We start from the raw sequence: 12,750 nt of genomic DNA on the forward strand, positions 1-12,750 counted from the left end.
TCGGAAAGTATGAAGTAAAACTCTCACTGTTTGCAGATGATATGATACTATATGTCGAAAACCCTGAAAAATCCACAACAAAACTACTAGAACTAATAAATGAGTACAACAAAGTGGCAGGTTACAAGATCAACACTCAAAAATCTGCAGTGTTTCTATACACTAGTAATGAACAATCTTAGGGGGAAATCAAGAAAAGAATTCCATTTACAATTGCAACCAAAAGAATAAAACATTTAGAAATAAGTTCAACTAAAGAGACCAAAGATCTATACAAAGAAAACTACAAGAAATTGTTAAAAGAAATCACAGAAGACCCAAATAGATGGAAGGGCATACCGTGTTCATGGATTGAAAGACTAAATATAGTTAAGATGTCAATTCTACCTAAATTGATTTACAGATTCAAAGCAATACCAATTAAATGCCCAAAACTTATTTTTCAGAAATAGAAAAACCAATACCCAAATTTCTCTGGAAGGGCAGGGTTCCCCAAAGGGCTAAAAGTATCCTGAGAAAAAAAAAATGAAGTCAGAGGTCTCACACTACCTGAATTTAAGGCATATTATAAAGCTACAGTGGCCAAAACAGCATGGTACTGGCATTAAGATAGATATATTGACCAATGGAATCGAATAGAGTGTTCAGATACAGACCTTCTCATCTATGGACAATTGATCTTTGATAACACAGTCAAGACAACTCTTCTGGGACAGACAGAACAGTCTCTTCAATAAATGGTGCCCAGAGAACTGGATATCCATATGCAAAATGAATGAAAGAGGACCCATATCTCACACCCTATACAAAAATTAACTCAAAATGGATCAAAGCCCTAAACATCAGATCTAAGACCATAAAACTGTTAGAAGAAAATGTAGGGAAATAGCTTATAGATCTTATTCTAGGAGGTGGTTTCCTAGATCTTACACCCAAAGCAAGAGCATTGAAGAAAGAAAGAAAGAAAGAAATGGGAACTCCTCAAAATTAAACACTTTTGTGCATCAAAGAACTTCATCAAGAAAGTAAAAAGACAGCCTACACAATGGGAGTCAATATTTGGCAATGATATATCAGATAAGTGTCTTGTATCCAGAATATATAAAGAGATTGTACAATCAACAACAAAAAGACAAACAACCCAATTACAAAATGGGCAAAAAATATGAACAGACACTTCTCAGAAGAGGAAATACAAATGGCCAGAAGGCACATGAAGAGATGCTCAACTTCCCTGGCTATTAGAGGAATGCAAATCAAAACCACAATGAGATATCATCTCACACCCACCAGAATGGCCATTATCAATAAAACAGAAAATGACAAGTGCTGGAGAGGATGTGGAGAAAGAGGCACACTTATCCTCTGTTGGTGGGAATGTCAAATGGTGCAACCGCTGTGGAAGGTAGTTTGGCGGTTCCTCGAAAAGCTGAATATAGAATTGCCATATGACCCGGCAATACAATTGCTAGGTATCTACTCAGAGGAGATGAGGGTAAGGACACAAACGGACATTTGCACACCAATGTTTATAACAGCATTATTTATAATTCTGAAGAGATGGAAACAGCCAAAATGCCCATCAACAGACAAGTGGCTAAACAAACTGTGGTATACACATACAATGGAATATAGAATAAAGTTATGAAGTATGTAACAACATGGATGGACCTTAAGGACATTATGCTGAGTGAGATTAGCCAGAAACAAAAGGATAAATACTGTATGGTCTCACTGATATGAACTGACATTAGTGAATAAACTTGGAGAATTTCATTGGTAACAGAGACCATCAGGAGATGGAAATAGGGTAAGATACTGGGTAATTGGAGCTGAAGGGATACAGATTGTGCAATAGGACTGAATGTAAAAACTCAGAAATGGACAGCACAATACTACTTAATTGTAACACAATAATGTTAGAACCCTGAATGAAGCTGAATGTGAGAATGATAGAGGGAGGAGGGTTGGGGGCACAAAGGAAACCAGAAAGAAAGAAAGACGATAAAGACTGAGATGGTATAATCTAGGAATGCCTAGAGTGTATAATGATAGTGACTAAATGTACAAATTAAAAAAATGTTTTTGCATGAGGAAAAATAAAGGAATGTCATTACTGCAGGGTGCTGAAAATAGATGGTAATTAACATTTTAAAATTTTAACTTATGTGTGAGACTAAAGCAAAAAATGTTTATTTGGTACAAATTTTATACTTTGACTAGTGCATTTCCTCATATAACTTATGTAGACAGCTTAATTGAACACCGTAAGTACATGGAACCTTGAGTAGGACATGAAATTTTGTTGGTTTGTCCAGAGTGATACCCCAATAAATCCCAAAGTGATTTGAACAGTGAATAAAAGTATTTGCAAAGTCCCCTTCAGGGAATGGTGAGAAAGGGGAAAAATTCAACTTCCCCAAGTTGAAGTCTTGATATTCTCACAAGCAGTGTGTACAACCAAAGCTATAGGCTGAGCCCCCAATCTTGGGGTTTGTTCATATGAAACTTAACCCCACAGAGGATAGGTCAAGCCTACTTAAAATTAGGCCTAAGAGTCACCCCCAAGAGAATCTCATTTGTTGCTCAGATGTGGCCTCTCTCTCCAGCCAACACAACAAGCAAACTCACTGCCCTCCCTCTGTCTACTCCCAGGGGTGTGGATCTTCCTGGCAATTGTGGGACAGAAATCCTAGCATGAACTGAGACTCAGCAGCATCAAGGGATTGAGAAAACCCCTAGAATGAGCTGAGACTCAGCATCAAGGGATTGAGAAAACCTTCTTGACCAAAAGGGGGAAGAGTGAAATGAGACAAAATAAAGTGTCAATAGCTGAGAGATTCTAGAGTTGAGAGGTTATCCTGGAGGTTATTGTTATGCATTAAATAGATATCAACTTGTTAGTCAAGATGCAATGGAGAGGCTGGAGGGAACTGCCTGAAAATGTAGAGCTGTGTTCCAGTAGCCATGTTTCTTGAAGATGATTGTATAATGATACAGCTTTCACAATGTGATTGTGTGATTGTGTAAACCTTGTGTCTGATGCTCCTTTTATCTACTTTATCAACAGATGAGTAAAACATATAGACTAAAAATAAATAATAGGGGGAACAAATGTTAAAATAAATTTAGTTTGAAATGCTAGTGATCAATGAAAGGGAGGGGTAAGGGGTATGGTATATATGAATTTTTTTCTGTTTTCTTTCTATTTCTTTTTCTGAATAGATGTAAATGTTCCAAGAAATGATCATGATGATGAATATGCAACTATGTGATGATATTGTGAATTAATGATTATATATGTAGAACGGAATGATCAATAGTTAAGAATGTTTGCATTTGTTTGGTGTTTTTAAAAAATTAATTAATTAATTAAAAAAAAGACTATATCCATACCCTGTGGACTTTTTTTTTTTTTTTTTTTTTTAAGGAAAGACAGAGAGAAGGAAGGAAGGATAGAAGGAAGGAAGGGAAACATCTTTAAACATTTTCTTGTTTTATTGTATTTTGTTTCTTTGTTTTTGTTACATGGGTTGGGGCCGGGAATCGAACCGAGGTCCTCCGGCATAGCAGGCAAGCACTTTGCCCGCTGAGCCACCGCGGCCCGCCCACCCTGTGGACTTTTAATCCTTGTTAGTCTTTTTCTCCATTGCACTTACATGTGTCAGTGTACTCATTCAGAGCTGGACCCCTCACTTCCCAGCTGGGAGCCCTCTTCAGAGTCACAGCAGAACAGGTTTCTAGCGGACTCCCTATTCTTTTCCATAGGTGGTAAAGATGGGGATCCTACCTTAGGCTGGCTCTCATTCTTTCTCTGATTGGTTTCCAAGAAGTCTTGCCTGTGGCAGTTGTGTTCTAATAAGATCTTATACTCCACCCCAAATTATGACCATTTGGTGCAGTGAATAAAGTTTGCTTTCCTAGTTAGAATCAATGACTGAGAGCCGTGGTATTCACACTGATGGTTGTGACCATTAGTGGGTTCTGAGATCAGTTTAGTGGGTTGTGATTAGCATTTTTTTTCCCTACCAGACTAAATAGACTAGATCAATACAGAGTGTATTGAATTATAGTTAGGGTAAATATTACTGCGTGAAATTTTTTTCAATTACATTATATGTATATTACTCATTATTATAATTGTATCATTTATTGGGTCATAATGTAAAATTAAATATTTTTCTCACTTTAAGTCAAAGTCAAACCTAAACATTAGAAATAGAGCTCTCCCAAATTTTCACATGTTCTATGTCAGAGCCAGGTTTGGCTTCTTATCATTGTATACCTGGTACTTGGAATGCAAAAGTAGCTCAACATAGTCACTGAATATTGTTTTCAGATTATGAAATGTTTTAGGCTCCAAGAAGGTGCTCACAGAGGTATCGGTGTTGGGCAAGCATAGTTTGGGATTCACTGCACCTTTGTGGCCTTGGGCAAATCATGGTATCCCCAAGCCTCAGATTTTTCATATATAGGGCTGGAGGGAAAACCACTCAGGCCCCTTCCAGCTCTAGGATCCACATAGCATTCCTGAGCTAATGAAGATGTACTAAATTCTGACCTCTAGTGGCTACAGCAGCTCATTATTCCTCATGATTGGGAATCTTGCCATCATCACTGGTCTCCGTTGGTCTCCACATTTACGGGCTATTTGTCAGCATTCAATCAGTAAAGGTTAACTGAACCTACTATGTGTGTAGTGCTGAATCAAGGAGGAAATAAATAGAGTGGTTGATGGACAGTTCACTCTGGAGTCCAACTGACCTGAAATTCAAGTTCTAACTCTCGAATGGGGCAAACAGGTTTTCTATATAGGGGTAAATAGCAAAATGACAAGAGTAAGTCCTGCATTATCAGTAGTTACTCTACATGTAAATAGATTAAGCTCCTTAGTCAAAAACCAGAGACTGGCAGAATGGATCAAAAAGCATCACTCAACTATATGCTGTTTACAAGAGATTCACCTTAAATCTCTTGAAAACATATTCCATGCAAATGGTAACCAAAAGAGAACTAGTGTGACTATATCAATTTTAGACAAAGTAGATTTTAAGTAAAAAACTGTTATGAGGGACAAAGAAGGCCACTATATATTGATAAAAGGGTCAATTCATTGAGAAGATATAATAATTATACACAAATATGCATCAACCAAGAGCACCCCAAAATATATGATGCAAACATTGAAAGACATGGAAAGAGAAATAGATGGTTCTACATTAACAGTAGAAGCTTCAATAAGCCACTTCCATAAGTGGATGGAATATTTAGATAATCAATAAAGAAATAAAGGGCTTGAACAACACTGTTTTAGTTTGCTAAGGCTGCCAGAATGCAATACACCAGAGATGGATTGGCTTTTATAAAGGGGATTTATTTAGTCACAAATTTACAGTTCCTTGGAGGAAAATTGACTGGCTTTTCTCTGAGTTTCTCTGTCATATGGGAAGGCATATGGTGATGATATCTATTGGCCTTCTCTCCTGGCTTCTGGGTTCAAATGACTTTCTCTGGGGTATGTCCTTTCCGCATCTTCAAATGTCTGGGTCTGTGTTGGCTCTGAGCTCTAAGTGAGTTGTGCTGCACTGGACTAAGCTCTCTTCTGACTCTTCCTTTTAAGCCTCCAGCCAATTTAAATGAAATGTCACTCATTGCAGAAGACACTCCTCTTAGCTGAGCGCAGATGTAATCAGCCATGGATGAATTTCACATGCTGATGATTTAAATCCACAGCAACATAACAATTAGGCACCATCACCTGGTCAAGTTGACACTACTACAAACACTATAAGCCAGCTGGAGCTAACAGACATATATAGAGCACCACACCAAACAACAAGATAATATACATTTTTTCCTTTAGTACACATGGATCTTTTTCCAGGATAAACCATATGTTTGGTCACAAAACAAGTCTCAATAAATTAAAAAAGTTCTAAATCACACAAAGTATCTTCTCTGACACAATGGAATGAAATTAAAAATCAACTACAGAGAGTGAAATGGAAAATTCACAAATATGTAGGAATTAAACAACACTGTCAAACAACCAATGGGTCAAAGAAGAAATCACAAAATGTTTAAAAACAATGAAAACGCAAACACAATATGCTAAAACTTACAGGATGTAGCAAAGGCAGTGCTCCGTGGGAAATTTATAGCTGTAAATGCCTATAGTAAAAAGATCTCAAATCAGTAACCACCTATCTTAACATTTTGTGGAGCTAAAAAAGAAGAGCAAATTAAACCAGAAGTTAAAAGGAAAGAAACAAAAAAAAAAAATTTAGAGTGGAGATAAATGAAATAGAGAATACAAACACAAGTGGGAGAATCAATGAAACCAAAAGTTGGTACTTTGAAAAGATCAGTAAAATTGGCAAACCTTTCGCTAGACTGAGAAAGAAAAAATGAGGACATAAATACCCTAAATCAAAAATGAAAGGGGTGTCATTACTACTGATCTTATCTTTCAAAAATAAAAAGGAATATAAAAGGAAACTCTGAATAAGAAACAGCACACCAACAAATTAGATAACCTAGATGAAATGATAAATTCATAGGAACACACATATTATCCAAAATGACTGAAGAAGAAATATAATTCAATAGACCAATAAGAAGTAAAGCGATTGAAGCAGTACTCAAAATCCAAAGAAGAATTAACACTAATCCAGCTAAAACTAATCCAAAAAATTGAGAAGGAGGAAAACTTTATAACTCATTCTATGAGGTTAGCACCATCCTAATACTAAAGTCAGACAAAGATGTCAAACGAAAAGGAAATTACAGACCAATATTCCTTATGATTATAGATGCAAAAATCCTCAACAAAATACTAGCAAACTGGATCCAACAGTATATTAAAAGCATTATACTCCACAACCAAGTGGGATTTATCCCAGGAAAGCAAGGGGAGTTCAACATAAGAAAATCAATCAATGCAATACACCACATTAATGGAATGAAAGGAAAAAAAAAACAGGATCATTTCAATTGATGCATAAAAGGAATGTGACAAAACACAGCATCCTTGCTTTAAAAACCACTCAGAAAACTAGGAATACAAGGGAATTTCCTCGAAATGATAAAGGGCATATATAAAAAACCACACTAAAAGCATACACAACACAAAAGACAAAAAATAAAAACAAAAACAAAATCATACACAACAGTGAGAGACAGAAAGTTTTCCCTTAAGATCAGAAACAAGACAAGAATGCCTTTCACAACTACTATTCATCATTGTACCATAAATTCTGGCCAGAGCAATTAGGTAAGAAAAAGAAACAAAAGGCATTCACATTGAAAAGAAATAAGTAAATCTATCTTTATTCGCAGAAGACGTGATTCTATAAATACACAATTCCGAAGAATCTATAAGAAAGTTACTAGAGCTAATGAGTGAATTCAGCAAAGTGGCTAGGGTGTGGGATCAATACACAAAAATCAATTTTCTATACACCACAATGAACAATCCTAAAAATAAATCAAGAAGCCTATTCTTTACAATAGCAACCCAAAGAATAAAATATCTAGAATAAATTTAACCAAGGAGGTATACACAGAAAACTACAAAACATTGCTGGAAGTCACTAAAGAGCCAAATAAATAGGAAAAGTAAAACATATTCATGGGTTGGAAGACTTAATATTGTTAAAATTTACAGATTTAATTTATCTCAATAAAAATTCCAACAGTCATCCTTTTCTTCCTTTCAGAACAAGATTAAACCAAACAGAGTAAGGTTCTGGGTCTCCATTCAGGGTTAATAACTATCAAATAAAGAGAACTTTATTTTTATTTAACCATTTTATAGTCTTAACTCTGTGCTAAATACTCTTCTAATAGCTTTTAATAAAAATCAATTCATAACAATCCATGATGTAGGTACTGTTACTATCTCCATTTTGCATATGAAGAAATGAAGGCAGAGACTTACCCTACTAAACAATGGCAGAGCTGGGAATTTAAATCCAGTCTAGCTCTTTACAATTGTGTCAGGTGATGGTTTATGTGTCAGCTTGGCCAGGTGATGGTGTCCAGCTGTCTAGTCAAGCAAGCACTGGCCTATCTGTTGCTGTGAGGACATTTCATGGACTAATCATGAGCACACATCCAAGGCTGATTGCATCTGCAGTCCGCTAAGGGGAGTGTCTTCTGCAATGAGTGACACAATCTAATCACTTGAAGGCTTTTAGGGAGAATTCAAAAGAAAGAATTTCTCTTTTCAGCTTCAGCCAGCCAGCCTCTCCTGGGGAGTTCATTGAGGACCTTCATTGCAGTTGCCAGCTCGTGGCCTGCCTGACAGATTTTGGACTCTTACATCCCCACGGTTGCATGAGACATTTTTATAAATCTCATATTTACAGGTATTTCCTGTTGGTTCCATTTCTCTAGAAAACCCTGACAAATAAAACAACTATGCCACACTGCCTGATTCAAACAAATCTGGCATCAATCCTTTAGAGACTTAAAACAGGTCCGATGTTTGCAGTTCCTTTATCTTTATTTTTGTAGGTTTATCCTTTGCTGAGATACTCATTCTACCTATTATTCAAACAGGGAAAATGCAATGTTGTGCTGTTTATGAAAGATTCAAAACAAACTAAAGGCCCAGTAGGAACTGGTTAAATAAATCTATCTATACTTATAGTGGAATATTGTGCAGCTATTTAAAAGACTGAGACACTTTCTTAAATACCATTGCTTAGTGACCTCTAGAAGCCAATGCTAGGAAAATACGGTATGGAATGTTCTGAATTGTATGGTAGGTTTTTGTTGTGGTTTTGAAAAAAAGGAGAATGCCTATAAATATGCTTGTAAGTATATATAATATTTCTGAAAGTATATGCAAGAAACTAAGTATGCTGGTTTGAATCTATTATGTACCCCAGAAAAGCCATGTTTTAATTCTGACCCTATCTTGTGGAAACTTTGAATAGATTTTCTCCATGCTGCTGTGACATGCCCAATTGTGGCTATGACCTTTTGATTAGAAGAAGATGTGATTCTGCCACTCAAGGTAGGTCTTGATTAGTTTACTGGAGTCCTTTAAGAGGGGAAAACAGTTTGGAGAAACCTCAGAGCAGAGCTGACAGACAGCAGATGCAGACCCTTGGGGACTGTTGCTTCAGAGAACAGAGACATGGATGTTTGGAGATGCTTGGAGCCCAGGAGACATGGCCCAATGCCTTCCCATGAAATGTTCAGCAAGCTGGAACCCGGAGAGAGCCAAACGAAGCTAAGAGTTGAAAGCCAACCCTTGAGAGGCAAAATGAGGAACCCCTACAGGAACAGAGGCTGAAAGCAACAGAGCCCAGTAGCAAGGGACCGGCAGATGCTAACCATGTGCCTTCCCAGTTGATAAAGGTGTTTTAGACCCACTGGCCTTTCTTGAACTAAGGTATCTTTCCCTGAGTGCCTTAGTTTGGACATTTTCATAGACTTAGAACTATAAACTTGTAACTTATTAAATTCCCCTTTAAAAGCTGTTCAATTTCTGGTATATTGCATTCCAGCAGCTTAATAATATAGCTTACTAATACACTAAGTAAAGATGATTGCCTTGGAGAAGGGAGCATAGAGCCTGACAGCCAGAGTTGGGAGGAACTTTTCATGGATTGGCTTTTACCATGTGCCTATACTATATTCAAAATCATTGTTTTTTAATACCATAGATATTCTCATGAAAAGGAGTGGTCGCATTCTGTCACTGTGGAGTATTTTAATAGGCATCCTCAGTTTCTCATACTCCAGAAGTCAGCTCCTGAGGGCTTATTAGCTCTGGACAATCATCTCATGGCTTTTAGAGGCAGGCTCACATTCCAGACAGAAGGGTAGAGCCTTCCACCTGACACATAACAGGAGCCAGCTTGGAGGTGAGAAATGGATATAAAGCCTACCACTTTTATGGCTCCTAGGTTACTCAGGCTGCTTGGTTCTCCTAAGAAATTAAGTATGAATTCCTTTCATTTGCCTCACCAGGCCATTAGACTTATTTCAACAGATTCTGTTCCTAATGCAGACCACAGTGAGAATCTGGCCAGGGGCCTAGGCACTAGGATGACAGTAAGAAGGTTATCTCAGGAACAGCCTCTCATCCCTTCTTAACTGGATATTCCCACATTTCATGCTCTAAAAAAGCTCCTGAAATTGTGGGTAGATGGTCTTTTTTTGTCCCAACTAAATGAATGTGCTAATGTTCTGAATGAGCCAAAGGATAGCCAGAAAACCTGGGCTTGACCTCAACAGCTTTTAAAGGCTAAATCGGACTGAGTTCCATAAGCATAAGACTGGGGGCCTGGCCCAGCTCACCTGCTGACTCATCCAGGAGAAGGCCCAGGCCCAAGGGATGTGTGGGCTGTAAGGACTGAAGGTGGACTTCTCTGGAAAGAAAGAAACCAGGATTAGGGGACCTGAACCTGTGGTCAAGTAATAAGGCTTCCCATTAATAAGCCTTTCCAATAAGCATTTCCATTTATAGTGGCATTTATTATATATATCAACATTCATTATTAGTATTGTTTGCAAAAAGTAGAAAACTCATCTTTAAGACTGACCAATTTACACAAGCATTTAAAAATAAGATCATCTCTTTCTAACTAGTGTGAAATGGTGATGTTCCTTGACAGGGATCTACAGTTTAAATTTCTAACCACTAGGGGCTGACCTAACTCCACTAAAAACCATTTTCTGAAACACTTCTTTTGCAAATTATGTGACAGCTGAATTGCATCATTCACAAATTCTAATGTCTAGATTCATTATTCTCAACACTGAAGGGCCTTGATGTTAGAAGAGAGGGAAATGTCATCTTTGGGTTTGTAGACAAGGGATAAGAGTGGAAAAACAAATAACACAAACCAGAGAGGCTGTGAGAACCAGAACATCAAAAGTGCTAGCCTAGTATACCAGTCCCACTTGGGAAGCTCATCTGTCCAGCCCCCACCCCACTACCAAATCAGAATTCCCTGGGGTAGGACATGGATACTTATATATTTAAAAAATCTCCAAGGTTGAATCTTATGTAAAGCCAAGGTCAGAACAATTGTACCAGCCTACACTTGTTTTAGAGAGGTGAAAAATGAGGTTCCTCTTCAAGTTGCTGTTGGGGTAGGCCTGGTCTCCTAAGTCTCTATTCAGTGGTCACCCTTGCAGTGCACCAGGGCATCAAATACATGTCATCACCACTTACAATTTTGTTTCTGGCAGTCTTCTTGAATGATACAAAGGATCCTTCAGTGCAGTTCTTTGTCTTCTCTGGTTAGCTAAATAGGAAAAAAAGCTTAGAAAGAAGCATTCTTAAGAAAAACAGTTGTGTCATCTAGACTTATAATTTAGGATTGTTTCTAAGGATTTCTTGATAATAATCATCCTTCCTGCACCAACAACATGATTTTTGATGGATGTCAAACCAGTTCTGTTCCTAAGCAGCTAACTGCTCGGGTACTTGGCTCAGAGGCATACTTCCTTGGGAGTCAGAAAAACTGGGATTCCATACTTTTAAGGAGCAACTTTCCTATTAAGCATTCATAATACATTCATATTTTATATATTCAAATTTTCTTTTTTGTTCAAATATTTGAAAAAATATTTTATGTATATATATTTTGCATGGGCAGACACTGGGAAACGAACCCAGGTCTCCAGCATGGCAGGCAAGAACTCTGCCACTGAGCCACCATGACCCGCCCTGTTTTTGTATTTTTGAGGGAGTCACTAGTGACCAAAATCTCCAGTCTCTGCCCTTGGAATCTTTCCTCTGGGCTCTGATATATGTTTTGTGTTTCATCAATTTCTTCTTTCTCTCAGTCCCAAAGAAAATCTAAACAGAAAAAATTGTAAAAAAAGTTAACAAGAGAGTAAATCCAGCCTATCTATTGAACCTTTCTGTTCTCAAAGGCAAATGCAACCTAGTTCCTTTTTCAACCAACTCAGGTAAGAAAGAAGCAAAAAAAAAAAAACCCAAATGGATTTCTCCTTCATGTTCAAAAGTAAATCTAATGATGACAACAACAAAATAAAAGAAAAAAGAAAGGAAAATAAAGAGAAAAATATAAAAAAGAAAGAAGTCTGACTCAGACCCGTCAGGATTCACAGAGGAAGTACCCTAGCCCCGCCACACCTCTGCCTGGACTGTTGGCTGAGGCATGAGGCTCCACAGAAAGGGCTGCTTTCTACCAGCCAGAAGGATGGAAGCCCCAAAACTTGCATCAGTGTGTGTCCCCACAGGGTGCTCATGGTGAGCTGCACAGCATGAGCTTCTCCAGGGTCATGGGAGAAAACCAACTCCCACCAGCCCTATTCACAGCAGAAGGGGATAACTGCACTCACTCCTAACAGAGATCTGAATACCCCTTTCAAAAGTTATTCAAATAGACGGTGCACAGGTAGTTCAGTGGTTAGAATGCCCACCTTTCATGCAGGAGACGGGGTTTGATTCCCAGACCATGCACCTGCTCCTAAAAAAAGAAAAGAAAAAAGTTACTCAAATAGGGAAGTATTCATTCCATAGTAAAAAGGTTATTCAAATAGAAAAGCATTCACTCACATAGAAAAAAGGTTATTCAGACACTATTTAAAACACATTCTAATTCTTTTTTTTAAATCCCTGAACTAGGGAATCATTAAAGCAAACCAACTTCAAGAAAAAGTCCCATTATGGAAGGTTTTTGCCTGAGGAAATGGAATGACTTCTGTGACACATCAGAATTTTGATCAGTCTCCAAGAGAATCACACATAACTGAAGT

At 37.6% G+C, this 12,750-nt stretch overlaps 1 long non-coding RNA gene across 1 annotated transcript; it reads right to left on the minus strand.

Moving 5' to 3' along the window:
• Window positions 1-10,327: 10,327 nt before the first annotated feature.
• Window positions 10,328-12,426, minus strand: LOC143653207 (uncharacterized). Its single transcript, XR_013161159.1, has 3 exons — window positions 12,334-12,426; window positions 11,195-11,267; window positions 10,328-10,385 (listed from the first exon to the last, which is right to left on the minus strand). It is a non-coding gene; the product is annotated as an uncharacterized LOC143653207 (long non-coding RNA).
• Between the last annotated feature and the right edge of the window lie 324 nt (window positions 12,427-12,750).

Source organism: Tamandua tetradactyla, chromosome 13, assembly GCF_023851605.1.
Source record: "Tamandua tetradactyla isolate mTamTet1 chromosome 13, mTamTet1.pri, whole genome shotgun sequence".
NCBI classification, from domain to species: Eukaryota; Metazoa; Chordata; class Mammalia; order Pilosa; family Myrmecophagidae; genus Tamandua; species Tamandua tetradactyla.